This window comes from Nicotiana tabacum, chromosome 2 (assembly GCF_000715075.1).
Source record: "Nicotiana tabacum cultivar K326 chromosome 2, ASM71507v2, whole genome shotgun sequence".
NCBI classification, from domain to species: Eukaryota; Viridiplantae; Streptophyta; class Magnoliopsida; order Solanales; family Solanaceae; genus Nicotiana; species Nicotiana tabacum.
This window is the reverse complement of record NC_134081.1, coordinates 53,799,004-53,815,413: the sequence shown is the minus strand read 5'-3', so window position 1 is coordinate 53,815,413 and position 16,410 is coordinate 53,799,004. Positions and strand designations below refer to the sequence as shown.

General features: G+C 40.8%; 2 non-coding genes across 2 annotated transcripts; both read right to left on the bottom strand.

The window, feature by feature from the left end:
- Positions 1–133: 133 nt before the first annotated feature.
- On the bottom strand, positions 134–240 carry LOC142174259 (small nucleolar RNA R71). The gene has a single exon (XR_012703568.1). It is a non-coding gene; the product is annotated as a small nucleolar RNA R71 (small nucleolar RNA).
- An 11,204-nt stretch (positions 241–11,444) lies between these two features.
- On the bottom strand, positions 11,445–11,551 carry LOC142174251 (small nucleolar RNA R71). The gene has a single exon (XR_012703566.1). It is a non-coding gene; the product is annotated as a small nucleolar RNA R71 (small nucleolar RNA).
- Positions 11,552–16,410: the final 4,859 nt, after the last annotated feature.

Genomic DNA, 16,410 nt, shown 5'->3' with positions numbered 1-16,410 from the left:
TAAGGCTATTTACTTTTTCTTTAAAAGGTGACGCCAAGACTTGGTTGCGAAGTTTGCCTCAAGGATCCATAACCACATGGGACCAGATGACTCAGAAATTTTGAATAAATATTTTTTCACATCTAAAGCCACAAAGTTAAGACAAGATATATCTAATTTCTTGCAGACAGACACTGAGTCTATTTATAAAACTTGGGAAAGATTAAAATCAATGCTAAGAAAATGTCCACATCATGACATTCCTGAACATATGCAGTTGTACATTTTCTATCACGGGTTAAAATTCTCTTCTAGAAATGTGATAGATGCAGCTGTAGGAGGTTCCTTAATGGGAAAGGCCATAGAAGAAGCATTGCGGGTGTTGAATGAAATTTCTAAGAATGCCATCCAATGGCCATCTGAACGTGTAATCATCAAAAAGGCCGCCACGGTAAATCAGGTAGATACTTTAAATACACTAACGCAACATATTGTTTCTTTGGCACAAAAGTTTGAATCTTTTTAGGTGAATACTTAACAATCAAGTCAGTCCGAGACTTGTGACATATGTGGAGGGAACCACCTGAACCATGAATTTCCAACAATCAATCAAAATGATGAACAAGTCCATGCCATCGGTTACAAGCAGTACTCTTTTAGAAGTCCAATGGCACAGAAAAATATAGAATTTTAATGGAGCAATCCAAATGGTGCTGAGAACTCTCAAATCTTCCAAAAACAACAAGTATAGGTTCCACCCGGATAACAACATCAAAATTGTGGACAATCGAATTTTAGACCTTATCACCAAGCATCTCCGTACCGGCAAAAACCTCAACAAGCTCATCCAAGTCTTGATGATCTTTTGTATAAGTACATTAATATTACTGATGAAAAGATGGAAAGCCAGAATTCAGGCTTAAAAAATATGGAAGTTCAATTAAGCCACCTGGCAACTCTTGTGTCAGAAAGATTCAAAGTCCCTTACCAAGCAATACAGAGAAAAACCCAAAGAAACAGAGGGATCCTATAGTCCTATATTAACCAGAGGGATCCTATAGTCCTATAGTCCCATCCAACCCAAAGGGATCCTAACCAGTTGTGCAAATATAGCGACACTCATGGTCACAGAACGGAGGATTTTCGATAGCTGAAAGAGGAAGTAGCTCCTCTATTCAATAATGGGAACCTTCGGGAGTTCTTGAGCGACCGATCTAAGAATCATTTCGGGAATAGTGATTCTAACAAATAGGCAGAACAAGAAGAACCTTGACATGTCATTAACATAATCATCGGAGGGGTCGATATCCCACAGAGGCCGATGTTGAAACGCACCAAAGTATCCATCACTATGGTGAAACGAACTCGGGACTACATACCGGAATAAACTTTATCTTTGAACGATGAAGATGCGGAAGGGATCGTGCAACACCGCAATGATGAACTGGTAATATCTGTACTTGTAAATACAATTCGGGTTAAATGTGTGTTAATTGATCCAGGTAGCTCGGCCAACATCATTCGATCAAGGGCCGTGGAACAACTCGGTTTGCAAGACCAAGTCGTGCCTACAGTTCGAGAGCTAAACGGATTCAACTTGGCTTGTGAGACAACTAAAGGCGAAATAACATTACCAGTAAACACCGCCGGGACCATCCAAGAGACCAAATGTTATGTGATTGAAGGGGACATGAGATACGACGCTCTATTGGGAAGGCCATGGATCCACAACATGAGGGCGGTGCCTTCGACACTGCACCAAGCATTGAAATCCCCAACACCTGACGGAGTTAAACCACTCTATGGGGAACAACCAGTTGTAAAAGAAATATTCGCAATGGAAGAGGTGACACCGACATCTACAGTTTCAACATCGAAGGGCCTGAACCAGGTGGTCAAAAACAGGGCAAAAGAGCAATCACTGATACCATCTTCGGCAGATTCGGACAAACAAGGGGAAGTCAAGGATGATGATTATAGGATTCCCAGATCTTTTATAGCCCCCGATGATTTCGATGCCACTAAATCGACGGTCGAGGAACGGGAACAAGTCATATTGTGAGAAAACTTGCCCGGTCAAAAGGTATACCTGGGTAGGGTGCTAAGCTCCGAGCTCAGGGTAAAGCTCATTCAATTTCTTACAACTAACGAAGACCGTTTCACTTGGTCCTACCTCGATATGACAGGTATCCCACCGGAGATAACCACTCACAAGTTGAGCCTGGACCTAAAGTTTCATCCGATTAAACAAAATAGGAGACCCCAGTCCGAGATCAAGCATGCTTTCGTCAAGGATGAGGTATCTAAACATCTTAAAATAGGGTCTATTCTGGAGGTCAAATACCCGGATTGGTCAGCAAACGTAGTGATAGTCCCTAAAAACAGAATAAATTAAGAATGTGTGTAGACTATAAAGATTTGAATAAAGCATGCCCTAAAGACTCTTTTCCTTTGCCCAACATCGACCGTATGAACGATGCCAAGGCCGACCACGAAACCCTCAGTTTTCTCGACGCCTATTATGGGTACAACCAAATACGGATGGACTCGGGTGATCACGAAAAAACTTCCTTCATCACTAAGTATGGCACGTACTGTTATAACGTAATGCCGTTTGGATTAAACAATGCTGGAGCCACATACCAACATTTAGTAAATCGGATGTTCGAGAAACAAATAGGAAAATCAATGGAGGTTTACATTGACGACATGTTAGTTAATTCTCTACGAGTAGAGGACCATTTAATACATTTGCAGGAAATATTCAGTATACTGAAGCAGTACAACATGAAGCTGAACCCGGGAAAATATGCGTTTGGAGTTGGGTCGGGTAAGTTCCTCGGATTTATGGTCGTGGACAACATAAAGGCCGTGCAAAGGTTAACGGGGAGAATAGCCGCCCTGGGGCGATTTATTTCGAGGTCATTCGAGAAAAGCCACCGATTCTTCACATGTTGAAGAAGAAGAATGACTTTTCGTAGACCCCGAAATGCCAGCAAGCTTTGAAGGAACTCAAAAAGGTATTTATTGAGCCCGCCCCTGCTTCACACACTGAAGGCGGACGAACAACTGTAATTGTACTTGGCGGTCTCGAAGATAGCGGTAAGTGGAGTCCTAGTTCGGAAAGACCAAGGTACGCAATTTCCGATTTACTATGTTAGTAGAACCTTAGGTGAGGCCGAAACTAGGTACCCTTGCCTGGAAAAACTGGCGCTCGCTTTGTTAAGCACCTCTAGGAAGCTAAAATTGTACTTCCAATGTCATCCCATATGTGTCATAACTACTTACCCATCGAGGAACGTTATGCATAACCCCGAACACTCGGGCCGACTGGCCAAATGGGCCATAGAAATAACTGGGTACGATATTGAGTATCGACCTCGGACCGCGATTAAGTCGCAAATTTTGGCAGACTTTGTGGTCGACTTTACATCAGCCCTAATACCCGAGGTCGAAAGAGAGTTGTTGATTAACTCAGGAACTTCCTCGGGAAGCTGGACCCTCTTCACGGATGGCGCCTCAAACGCAAAGGGGTTCGTACTTGGCATCGTATTAAACCCACCAACATGTAGTATAATTAGACAATCTATTAAGACTGTGAAATTGACTAACAACGAGGCCGAATATGAGGCCATGATTGTAGGCCTTGAACTAATCAAGAGCATGGGGGCGGAAGTGATCGAAGCCAAGTGCGAGTCAATGGAATATTCGATGTCAGAGAGGAATGAATGCAAATATACTTGGACAAATTATAGATGACATTACATCGGTTCAAAGAATGGACTTTGCAACACATACCTCGGGATCAAAACAGCGAGGCCGATGCCCTCGCTAACTTGGGGTCATCGGTCGAAGTCGACGAGTTCAGCTCGGGAGAACTTATATAACTTATGAGATCAGTGGTGGAAGAAGGCCACGTCGAGATCAACTCGACGAGCCTAACTTGGGACTGGATGAATAAGTACGTAGAATATCTCAGATCCGGTAAACTGCCCTTGGATCAAAAAGAGTTGAGGGCCCTGCGTACAAAGGCGGCCCGATTTAGCCTGTCCAAAGACGAAACCTTGTTCAGAAAAATATTTGATGGCCCACTTGCAGTATATCTAGGGCCGGGCGATACTGAGTATTTTTTGAGGAAAATCCACGAAGGTACCTGTGGAAATCATTCGGGCACCGAATCGCTGGTTCGAAAAATAATCAGAGCCGGTTATTATTGGATCGATATGGGAAAAGACTCAAAGGAGTTCGTTCGAAAATGTGATGAATGTCAAAGACACGCTTCGATGAACCATCAACCCGGGGAGCTGCTCTACTCGGTTTTATCACCATGGTCGTTCATGAAGTGGGGATGGACATCGTTGGCCCCCTTCTGTGGGCACCAGGTAAGGGTCAATTTATATTGTTTATGACTGATTATTTTTCTAAGTGGGTGGAAGCTCAGGCATATGAGAAGGTCAGGGAAAAGGAGGTCATCGATTTCATTTGGGATCACATCATATGCCGATTCGGAATACCGGCCGAGATCGCATGCGATAATGGGAAACAATTCATTGAAACCAAAGTAACCAAATTCCTCGAAGATCATAAGATCAAAAAGGATCCTGCCGACACCCTATCACCCTAGTGGGAATGGACAAGCTGAATCTACCAACAAAACTATACTCTAAAACCTTAAAAAGAGGTTAACCGGCGCCAAAGGAAGATGGAGAGAAATAATACCCAAAGTCCTGTGGGCATACCGTACAACCTCGAAGTCCAGTACCGGGGCTACCCATTTTCGTTGGTTTATGACGCCGAAGATTTGATACTGATCGAGGTCGGGGAATCGAGTATCAAATTTTGATATGCGACAAAGGAATCGAACGACGAAGTTATGAGTACGGACCTGGAGCTATTAGATGAAAGGTGCGAGGCCGCCCTTGTCCGGTTAGCCGCCCAAAAACAGCAGATCGAAAGATATTATAATCGAAGGGCCAACCTTCGACACTTAAATGCTATGGAATTGGTACTAAGAAAGGTCAGGCTAAGCACACGAAACCCAAACGAAGGGAAATTGGGGCCGAATTAAGAAGGATTGTACCAAATCATCGGGACCACTGGAAAAGGATCCTACAAGCTCGGAACAAAGAACAACGAGTAAATACCGAAAAACTGGAATGTAGCTCACCTAAAATGATATTACTGCAAAGATACAACCCCCATCCATTTCCTTTTACTTATATTTCGGACTAACTCCTGCAGGTGATCTAAAAGGAAAAGTATGAGATTTTAGGTCTGAAAGCACGCGTTGCACACGTTTTCCCTTAAACCGGTTTTGTCCCAAATGGGTTATCCGGCAATGTTTTTAACGAGGTATTAAGTAAATCATGCTAACCTAGAATCGAAGACCGGTAGCGAACCGGTGCCTGTGACCAAAATAGTATTCGAGGTCTCTCTTCGATCAACCTCGAACATTGGGGGGCATTACCCTCAGATATCGACTTTAGCATGCAAAGAGACTTCGAATTTAAAGGGTCTCGATTGATAGGATTCACTGTAAGGTCCAAACGGTCAAATAAACCGTGCCCACGTAGAATGCTCGAACCCTGACACAAAGCATATACGCATACGTTACTATTATGCACAAAAATGAAGAGAAGTCTCTTCCTTGCAAACATATTGCCTTTTAAAAAAAATTCCTTTACATTTATTAAGGAATTCCCTACTTTCGATCCACTAAAGGAAACGAGCCCAAGGGCCACCTTAACCTGAGTTCGAATAACCACTCTCTCACTCGGGGACTACCATCCGAAAACAAACTGGGACGGTCCAAGCTATTAGACCTCGGGAGTATAAAACCTATTAGGCAACCCCCAAATTTTATAGGCTAAGGCCACCCCCACTCGGGGACTGCCATCTTACGCAAACCCGGATAACTCGGGATAGTGATATTAACACGAGACAACACCCAAACTATAAAGGCTACGACCATATAAACTCGGCTCGGAAACGTCCGAAGCCCGTCATAGAAACAACAATGCCTTAAAATTTTCTTAACCGGTTCCAAAGGCTATCCTCGACAGATTGTGACTAAAAGTCCAAGTGCTTTGGGTAAAGAAAACTTTCGGTCACACCGAACCCCCACGATGCCTTAAAACGAAATAGTTGAAAGCGAGATTTTTTCGAGTTTCTAAACAAAAACCAATTGTTTTATGCTAAGGCATGTAGATCTTTGCAAATAAAAATAAACAAGACAAAGAAAAAATTTAAAAACTATTGAAGGGAAAAAGCCTTATATTCACAGTCAAAATTTGTTTTACAAGGGCCGAACTGCCCGATGAAAATTTTTCCAAGGGCCAAAAATGGCCTCCACAAAAATACAAATCTAAAAAAGCCTAAGTGGCCTAGTCTCTGCTGGGGGATGCGTCCTCACCATCAGGGTCTCCGCTATCTTCGAGCTCGCCCGAATCTTCAGACCCCTAGGAATCTTCCTCCTCGGGGTAAGCCAGCTTCCTGGCCTGGGCTTCGGATACCTTAGCTTTCTCGATCTCAGCCAGCAGGTCAAAACCCTAAGCTCGAACTCCCTTGAGGGCCTCCCTTCGGGATTGCCACTTCATATGCTCCACCAAGTTTCTCACTTGGTCCTGAGCCACCTCGGCATCGGCCTTATGCTAGTCCACCCGCTCATCAGCCTCGGCCTTAACCACAGCAATCTTCGACTTGGCCACCTCAAGTTCCTTGGCTAGATCATCTTGGCCGGAGACCGCCAAGCTCAGTTGAGACTGGAGCTCCTCGATCTTTTTTGCCTATACCAAGGCCTTTTCTTTTGCATCCCGGAGCTGGACCTCAGTCGAAGCCAGTTGTTCTCGAGTAGTTTTCTTTTCCGTGGCCAGGCGGTCCATATTTTGTTTCCATTCTTCGGCCTTAGCTTTCATCGTGTCCACTTTCGCCTGGAGCTGCTCTATCTGGTCAAGTCTCTTTTGAACCAGCGGGTTCGGGTCGTTAGCCACTGTGTCTGAATCGTCATCACTAAGTTCAAATACTCGTCTTACCTGCTCGACCAAGTTTTTAGAGATGCTTCTAACTTGGTCTGGAACTTCCCACAACGGAGCTTGTAAGCATCCCTCTTCTCAGTAAGCTCCGGAATTGCGACCTCGTGTTGGTTTAACTCTTCCCGATATCGGAGAAAAGTTTCGTGGTGAAGTACTGAGGCCTGCAAATACAAGGAAAAATGTTATGATTGTTCACAATTTAATCTAAGTACATAACAAAAAGGCTTTCAAAGTTACCCGATTCAATGCATATTAAGCCTCGTTGAAAAGACAAGGGGCCTCCACCTCGTCCATTTTGGCACGACCCTCTTAAGTCACCAAGCATCAGAGATAGCTGGCAATCCCCAGGGGGGGGGGGGGGGAGAGAACCCGAGCATCCTCCGATATGGATATGATGATTGACCGCTTCCGTTAGGATATACCCTCGGGGCTGGGATCCGGTCTTCCAATCTCGGACTCGAAGAAGATTCGCTGAATCCCAAAGACGGCATCTTCTTTGGCACCGATAAATCACCTAACCCGGTGACATCCTCCAAGGTGGTAGAATCCATACCATCAAAGAAGTTGTTGAAGGAATCTGTCATCCCTTGAGGCTCCTCGTTTGGGCGTTCTTTGAGCATTTGGGCCTTGTTTATCATCGAGTCGGTGAATGATGGTGACCCAGAAAGATCTATCCCCCAAGTACGTTCTTCGATATACTATCATCTGCCCAAGAAGCACCGGCCACGGTCTCTCTCTCGACCTTCTTAACTTGGGGCAAAACAGGCTCGACCCTCTCAAGTTCGTAGGCCTCGACCACAGCATCTCCATCCACCTCCCTGGTTTGAGGTAGCTCAGTACCGCTCCTCACGTCGGTCATCAACTCAGAGTCTTCTTCTTTTTCTTCTTCAGACTCATCGCTCAACTGATGGAGCAAATTCGATGGGAGTTCTCGGGCACTGGTATTTTCTTTATATTTTCGCACCAGTCGCCTCCTTGATTTCTTCTTTTCGGGGCCCGAAGAACTCGAAGCTTTTCTTCTTTTCTTCTCTTTATCATGTTTCGGAGCAGGGTGCTTAGTGAATGTGTCGTCATCACCAGGCGGAGGCCTCATCTCAACATCTTTTGATAAACCTACAAAGGGAAAGTGAAACAAGTTAGAAATCGACGGCGTAAAAATAAGATCGAATATAACTTAGAGAAAAAATTTCACCATGAGAACGGGCCTCCCACCGGCCCTTCGAAAGTTCGCGCCACGTGCGCTCAGAGTAGGGTTGTTTCAACACGATTCTCTCGACCCACTCCTTGAGTCGAGGTACTGCATCCGGCATCCGAGCAACAGCTGTATCATAGGGAGTCAATGAGAATAAGGTCAAAAGAAAAATAATGAATAGAACATTAAAGGCAAAGTTGTACTTACGCTTCATGTTTCATTTCTCCTGAAATGGCATGTCCTCGGTTGGGATTAAGTCTGAGGTCTTCACTCGAAAGAATTGGCCCAACCAACCTCGGTCCTGATCCTCGTCGATGCTCGAGAATGGGGCCTTGCTGCCCCGACGAGCAAGTTTTATTAGCCCCCCTCGATAGAGTCGGGGACTATACAGGTGCATAAGGTGATCGATGGTAAAGGGACACCCTTCGAATTTGCTCATGAAGAAGCGAAGAAGAATTAAAATCCTCCAAAACGAAGGATGAATCTGCCCCTGAGACACCTTGTACCTTTTGAAAAGGCTATAATAACTGGATCTAAAGGACCCAGCGTGAAAGGGTAAGTGTAAACACTTAAAAAATACTCCATGTGGATGGTGATCGATTCCTCGAGAGTAGGGACCACTACGAGCTTATCAACCCAGTTACAGTTATCCTTGACTATCTCGATGATACTATCGGAGATCGAACATATGTATCTTAAGACTGGCTCGCACTGATCCGGAACTGAGGAGGTTTTCTCAACCATGAAATCGGCCCCGGTTGGGCACGCCACATGAATGAACACATTTAGAAGGGGTTCTGATATCGGCTCTTCAGTGGCAACAAACGAAACATTTTCAGTCAGTCTCGAGGAAGAAGGGTTTTGTTTTTTTAGGAATGCATTTTGAAGTCTTTGCCATTGCTTCTGAACAGAGGAGAAAAAAAGGTGTTGATGAAAGGAGGCGTAATAAGCAGATAACTTGTGAAAGCTTTCAGAAAACCAGAAGGGAAGAAGTATGAAGATGAGAGTGATGAAGTTTTCTTGAAAACATAAGTGCAAACGTTTGAATGTAAAAGTTCTAACGAATGGATGAAAAAGGTATTTATAGTTTTCTCAAACGACGGTTCATATTCTGAAGTGGAAAACCGTTAACTGACACACATTTAATACCTTGAAGATTGGACCGACGGGATGTTTCAACTATTCTTATCACTTACGTCATGAATTTGTCGTCATTTATCAGAGTGGGAATCAGAAGCTCGTATAGTGAGAATCTGAGGCTCATATCATTTCTCGTTATTTACTCTCTGAAAAATGAGGGGACTATCTGTATACGGTAGAAACCGAGCTTGCCTATTGCATGACAGACCGGGGGTGAAACATAATGGGTTGATGATTGACCCTGGATTCCATCGAACCTAGGTAAAAGGTTAGAACATGCACCTTCAAAGGTTACCGAGTCTGTGACCCTGGAACTGACTCCGACTCCGAATTAGCTCGAGAGAACATCATAAAACCAAAATAACGGAAGGCCGAAATATCTGTAACCGGTCGTGCATCACGGAGGAAATCTTTGCACGTATCAATGGAACCGTTTAATTAGAAAATCATGAGATTGTTAACCTTATATAGAGTTGTACCTAAAGTAGGATTCCACTACTATATAAAGGGGGTCTGATTATTTGTAAAATATATTGTAACACGAATCCCAAAAGTATAATAATATTATTTTCTTTTTACAAGCTATTGTTCTTCTGTATATGACATTATTTGGATCATATTCAGTTCGAGTGAGGTCTATTTCTCAATGCTATAATTATTCAAGTCACACGGTTTGAATTTACTTTATTATTATTTGCTTTACTTATAGTTCAATCTATCACTTTGTGTCAAATTAATCCACGTATCCCTAAAATCACTTATAAATTTAATTGTTATCCAATTTTTAGAGTAAACATAAATCTTCCGGAGTTGTTTGATATTGCTTAAGAAAATTTACAATTCTAAAATCCTACTCTCCTTTCATCAATTTGATTCTCACAGATAGTAGCTAAAATACCATAAATCTGTAACATAGATATTCAAATCTCTGTAGGACGATATCATAAACTATACTATAATTTGATAGAGTACGAGCTTTATTTTTCTTTACGCTAGAAACACATCAAATATTTTGCGCCGTTGCCGAGGATTGGCATACATGTACTTCAGAATAGATATTTGTTACTAATCTGAGCACTTAATATTACTATTTATATCTTGTGTTTTTACTAATGTTATCAGTATCAACTAAATACTATAGCTATTATTGTTACAAGTTCTCACATTCAATAAAAGTATTATATAAGTTTTTATCATTCTCAGTACTTCCATCACTATATCGTACTATTGTCAACTATATTCATAACCATTTTAACTTTTTGTACTACCACTACTGGTATATCACTATAAATATCAATAGTATTATAGCATTATAGTAATTATTTCTTCTTTTCATTATTAGTAATGACTTACTATTTATAATTGTCACTATTTTCTTTTACGTTTTCTTTTTGTAACTATTATTTTTTAATTAATTCTAGTATAATTACTATTAAAATACTACCATTTTATTTTCACCAACTACTAGCACTACTTGAGGAGATAATTTTAGTTTTCTTTATATTCCTTATTTCTGGTAGCTTATGAGTCACTCTTCTACAAATGAGTTGCTCAATTACGATCCTGAAATTGAATGATTTTTTCGGTTGCACAGGAAAAAAACAAATATCATCTTTTCAAGGCATAGCTTGTGAATAAATGGAGAATCAGGAAGTAGAGAACATCAACCCATTGGAAATCCCACCACCAGTCCATGTAGAAGATCAGTTTGACGAAGTTGCGCAAAGACTAGCAAATAAACTCCTAAGGGATTATGCTAGACCTGACCGCTTCAACTGTGAATCTAACGTTAGGAAATCCCATGTGGCAGCTAACACCTTTGAAATTAGGACCGGCTTGATGCGAACAATTCAACAATATTGTATCTTCACTAAAGATTCAAGTAAAGATCCGCGCAATCATTTAATTGATTTCTTGGAACTTGTCAAAACTGCTAAGTATAATGGAGTTCCTCCAGAAGCAATCAAGTTAAGGCTATTTACTTTTTCTTTAAAAGGTGACGCCAAGACTTGGCTGCGAAGTTTGCCTCAAGGATTCATAACCACATGGGACCAGATGACTTAGAAATTTTGAATAAATATTTTTTCCCATCTAAAACCACAAAGTTAAGACAAGATATATCTAATTTCTTGCACATAGATACTGAGTCTATTTATAAAGTTTGGGAAAGATTAAAAGCAATGCTAAGAAAATATCCACATCATGACATTCCTGAACATATGCAGTTGTACATTTTCTATCACGGGTTAAAATTCTCTTCTAGAAATGTGATAGATGCAGCTGTAGGAGGTTCCTTAATGGGAAAGGCCATAGAAGAAGCATTGCGGGTGTTGAATGAAATTTCTAAGAATGCCATCCAATGGCCATCTGAACGTGTAATCATCAAAAAGGCCGCCACGGTAAATCAGGTAGATGCTTTAAATACACTAACGCAACATATTATTTCTTTGGCACAAAAGTTTGAATCTTTTTAGGTGAATACTTAACAATCAAGTCAGTCCTAGACTTGTGACATATGTGGAGGGAACCATCTGAACCATGAATTTTCAACAATCAATCAAAATGATGAACAAGTCCATGCCATCGGTTACAAGCAGTACCCTTCTGGAAGTCCAATGGCACAGAAAAATATAGAATTTCAATGGAGCAATCCAAATGGTGCTGAGAACTCTCAAATCTTTCAAAAACAACAAGTATAGGTTCCACCCGGATAACAACATCAAAATTGTGGACAATCAAATTTTAGACCTTATCACCAAGCATCTCCGTACCGGCAAAAACCTCAACAAGCTCATCCAAGTCTTGATGATCTTTTGTATAAGTACATTAACATTACTGATGAAAAGATGGAAAGCCAGAATTCAGGCTTAAAAAATATGGAAGTTCAATTAAGCCACCTGGCAACTCTTGTGTCAGAAAGATTCAAGGTCCCTTACCAAGCAATACAGAGAAAAAGCCAAAGAAACACCTTAAGTCCATCTCCTTACGGTCGGGTAAGTAACTTGATGAACCCCACGCAAACATACAAAAAAAGGTTCAGTCAGAACAACAGGTAGGCAGGGGTAAGAATGTTGAAACACCCTCCAGACCATTAAAAGGGAAAGAAGTCAAGAAAAAAGAAGAAAATAATGTTGAAAAAATGACTCCTTTACATGTGGTAATTCCTTTTTCCACAAAAATTGAAAATTGAAAATCTTGATAGCCAATTCGGAAAGTTTTTTGAGATTTTAAAATAAATTTATATTAATATTCCTTTCACTGATGCTTTATTGGAAATTTCTTCATATGCCAAATTTCTAATAGAAATATTGTCAATCAAAGAAAATTAGAAGAAGTTTTTGTGGTAATGCTTACTGAAAAATACAGTGCTATACTTCAAAATAAACTACCACAAAATACGGTGATCCTGGTAGTTTTACAATTCCATGCACTTTGGGAGGAGTGTATTTTGAAAAAGCACTTTGTGATTCTAGAGCTTGAATAAATTTCAGGTCATTTTCTATATTTAAAAAAATAGATCATGGTGAGATGAAAGACACAAGTATTTCCCTTCAGTTTGGACATAAAAGTACTAAGAAGCCTAAGAGAATAATTAAAAATGTACTTGTAAGAGTAGATAAATTTATTTTCCCTGTAGATTTCATAGTGCTTCCGATGACCCGATAGGTTATACAAAGATTTAGCCTCTATTTCTGCATTCCGAGGCCTTGATTAGCTCTGTTTAGTATTTCTTGAATTACGTGCATAGTCCGTATCTTATTTTAAAAAGCTTTTATGTGAACATTTTAAGAAAATGTGAATTTTTGCCTTTAAAATAACTTGAGTTGACTACGGTCAATATTTTATGTAAACGTACCCGGATCAATATTTTAACGGTCCCGATTGGGTTTGTATCGTAATTTGAGACTTGGTAGTAGCCCGGAATTGAATTCGAAAGTCCATAACTTGTTTTGACTTATTTTACCGAAAACTAGAATTTTTAAAAGTTGGAAATTATTAAGTTTGACCGTAAGTTGACTTCTTAGCTTACGTGTTCGGATTTTGATGTTAAAACTTGGAATAGTTCCGTATTTCTATTTGGAACTTGTCTGCAAAATTTGGTTCAATTCAGAATTGATTTGACATGATTCGCATGCTTAAATGTGATTCTAGTGTTTTTTAATTTTACTTTGAAAGTTCATTCGTTTTGAGGATTGATCTGTAGATTTGATGCTATTTTGGTGATTTGATTGCGCGAGCAATTTCGTATGGTGTTATTACACTTGTGTGCATATTTGGTTTGGTACCCGAGGGGCTTAGGTGCATTTCATATAGGCTATGTCATGCCCCACTCTCGGGGAGCGCGACCGGCGCTCAACCGAGTGAACCCGGTCGAGCAAGCCTATTAAATACTTTCTACCCAACTCGCTTATGATAAGAGAAGGCATGTTTTTATTAGCTAAACAGTAGAAGGACCATATATATAGAAATTACTAAACCATTTAATTTTGCTACTTCCCTATTATGTTTCAAAAACCATTTTATTTTTGCCACTTCCCTGTTAAGTTCCAAAATACATACATTTTGTGGTTTAGTGGAACAAAAATCCAAAATACAACATAATCCGTTTGACCTTTCTAGCACACATATACAATCCACATAGCGTTTACGGAGCCTCTAAAGATATAAAAGAGTGTAAAAAAGGTGCCAGCAACAAGGCCCCGGCTATACCTCAAAAGTACAACAATATAAATAAAAGATATATTACATGACCCCGGAATGAAATGGGGCTCACCGAGTCCGCTGAGAAGAGGATGCAGCACCTATTTGTGATCAACAATGTCTGCTATGTAATTACCTGCATCCATTTAAAGATGCAGCGCCCCCGGCAAAAGGGACGTTAGTACCGTCGAATAGCACTAGTATGTATAGCTAAACACCATCTCAATAGAATGAATAATAATACAAGAGGAACAGTCAAGAATTCAATAAGAGCTTCAAATAATATTAGAACATCAAGTTAAGGATCACATAGCTTTTTAAGTCAATTCCCGCCTTATTAGGTTGTATGGTTTTTAGTGCCAATATACCACAGTCCACAATACCAGCGCGTTCTTATATGGAGTCCGATTTCGGCCCGATCGGCTAAGCCATCTCATTTGAGACATCAACCATATTCACTATTTCATTCACAATACCACCGTGTTTTTACACGGAGTCCAATATCGGCCCGATCGGCTAAGCCATCTCATTTGAGACATCAACCATTTCAATTGATCATCTTACTCCATATTTCATTCCCATCTTTTTAGCACATTGGCATAAGTGATTTTAATTATAAAGTCGTTCTTGGCACTTGGCCTATTTAATAATTCAAGTTCTTTTCCCACAATCCAACATTTTTATTATCATCAATAACAACACGATTTTCATTCGAGACTCTTGATTTCACATGTGAGCAATTTAGAATTCAAGGCACATAGAGACTTTTCACAAAATTTGGCATAACAATCTTTATTTCGATTTAGATATGAAGTCTTACCATTTCTAACACATATTCCACATTTTGAACAAATCCTCAAGAGACAAGATGACATGATGAAGCATTTAGAATAAGTATTGAACATACATCCTCCAACACAACCACATTAGGAATAACCAATTCAATAATGATCAAGGACTTACTCCAATTACATGAACACCGTGGGATTCGATTCTAAGAAGAAGGGGGTTTAGCCAACATACCTCAATTGAGACTATTAAAACTCTAAGATGTTCTAGAATATTAGCAACTTCAATCTATTTTAGCAATATAGCAAAATTGAACCCAAAATTAGGAAAACGCTCATAATTCTAGCTCACTTGAGCATTCTATCAAACACTATATGTGCATTAAAGTTCCATGGCCCTTTCATGAAAGACTTCACAAACCCACACCACATTCTTTTCTATCTTTAACTCACAACCTCCCCACATACGTTAGGAACACATGCATAGAAAGTAAGCACCCCCATCCCCGAAAATTACCTTACTAATGGCCCATTCTAGTTACATTTTGAAATTAAGAGTTTGGGGTGATAGAATTTACCTCTTAGGAAGAAGACCTATGTGCCTCTATTGATAATCTTCAAGGTTTTAAGCAAGAATTGAAGAGAAATTTTTTGATGAAGATAACTTCCTCCCTCTAGGACCCTCTCTCCCACGGTAAAAATATCAGAAAATAGGTTCAAAATGGCCCAAGGTAGGTATTTTAACGGAATAGGGTCGAGTTTAAAAACCCCAAAAATAAAGCTCCAGAACTGGTTCTGCGATCGCATACACGATCGTATAATTGATATGCGGTCTGCATATAGGCCGCATAATTTGGCCTCCAAAACTGGGCATATCTGACCCGGTCTGCGGTCACTATATAGCCCGCAGATTTGTTCTGCGGTCACATAATGCACCACAGAACCGTTTTGCGGTCGCATAGTGCACCGCAGAACCTCCCTCCGAAAAATTCCCAAGGCAGGATATGCAACAAGAGATGCGGCCCGCGAAGTGGTTATGCGGTCGTATAATGGCCGCAAAATTTGACTTCAAAATGACCTAGAAATCTGACCCACTCTGCGACCATTATGCGGTCCGCAGAGTGATTCTACGATCGCAGAATAGGCCGCAAAAATGCATACTTCTACCCAACATTTACTTTGGCATCACGGAATCTGGGTTTTTAGGAAAAATATTGCCGGGCCTTACAGGCTACGGATTGATTTTTGGACTTTGGAGATAGCTGATGCCTTTTCTGTTACTAGTGTGGTTTGCAAATCTCGCATTTGCAAGATCTGGGTCGCAATTATGAGCCCGCTATTGCGAACATGTGTTCGCATTTATGAGCATGGACTGGACTGGGTAGCCTCGCATTTACGAGGAAAATGTTCGCATTTGCGAATGAATAGTGGTGGCTTTTGCGATGACAGAGTCGCATTTTTGATTTAGTGTGTTCCTGGATAACCTTCGCATTTGCGAAGGATTGGTCCGCATTTGCAAAGGCTGGTGTTCGCATTTGCAAACCAAATGTCACATTTGCGACTCCTGTAGCTCTGAGAT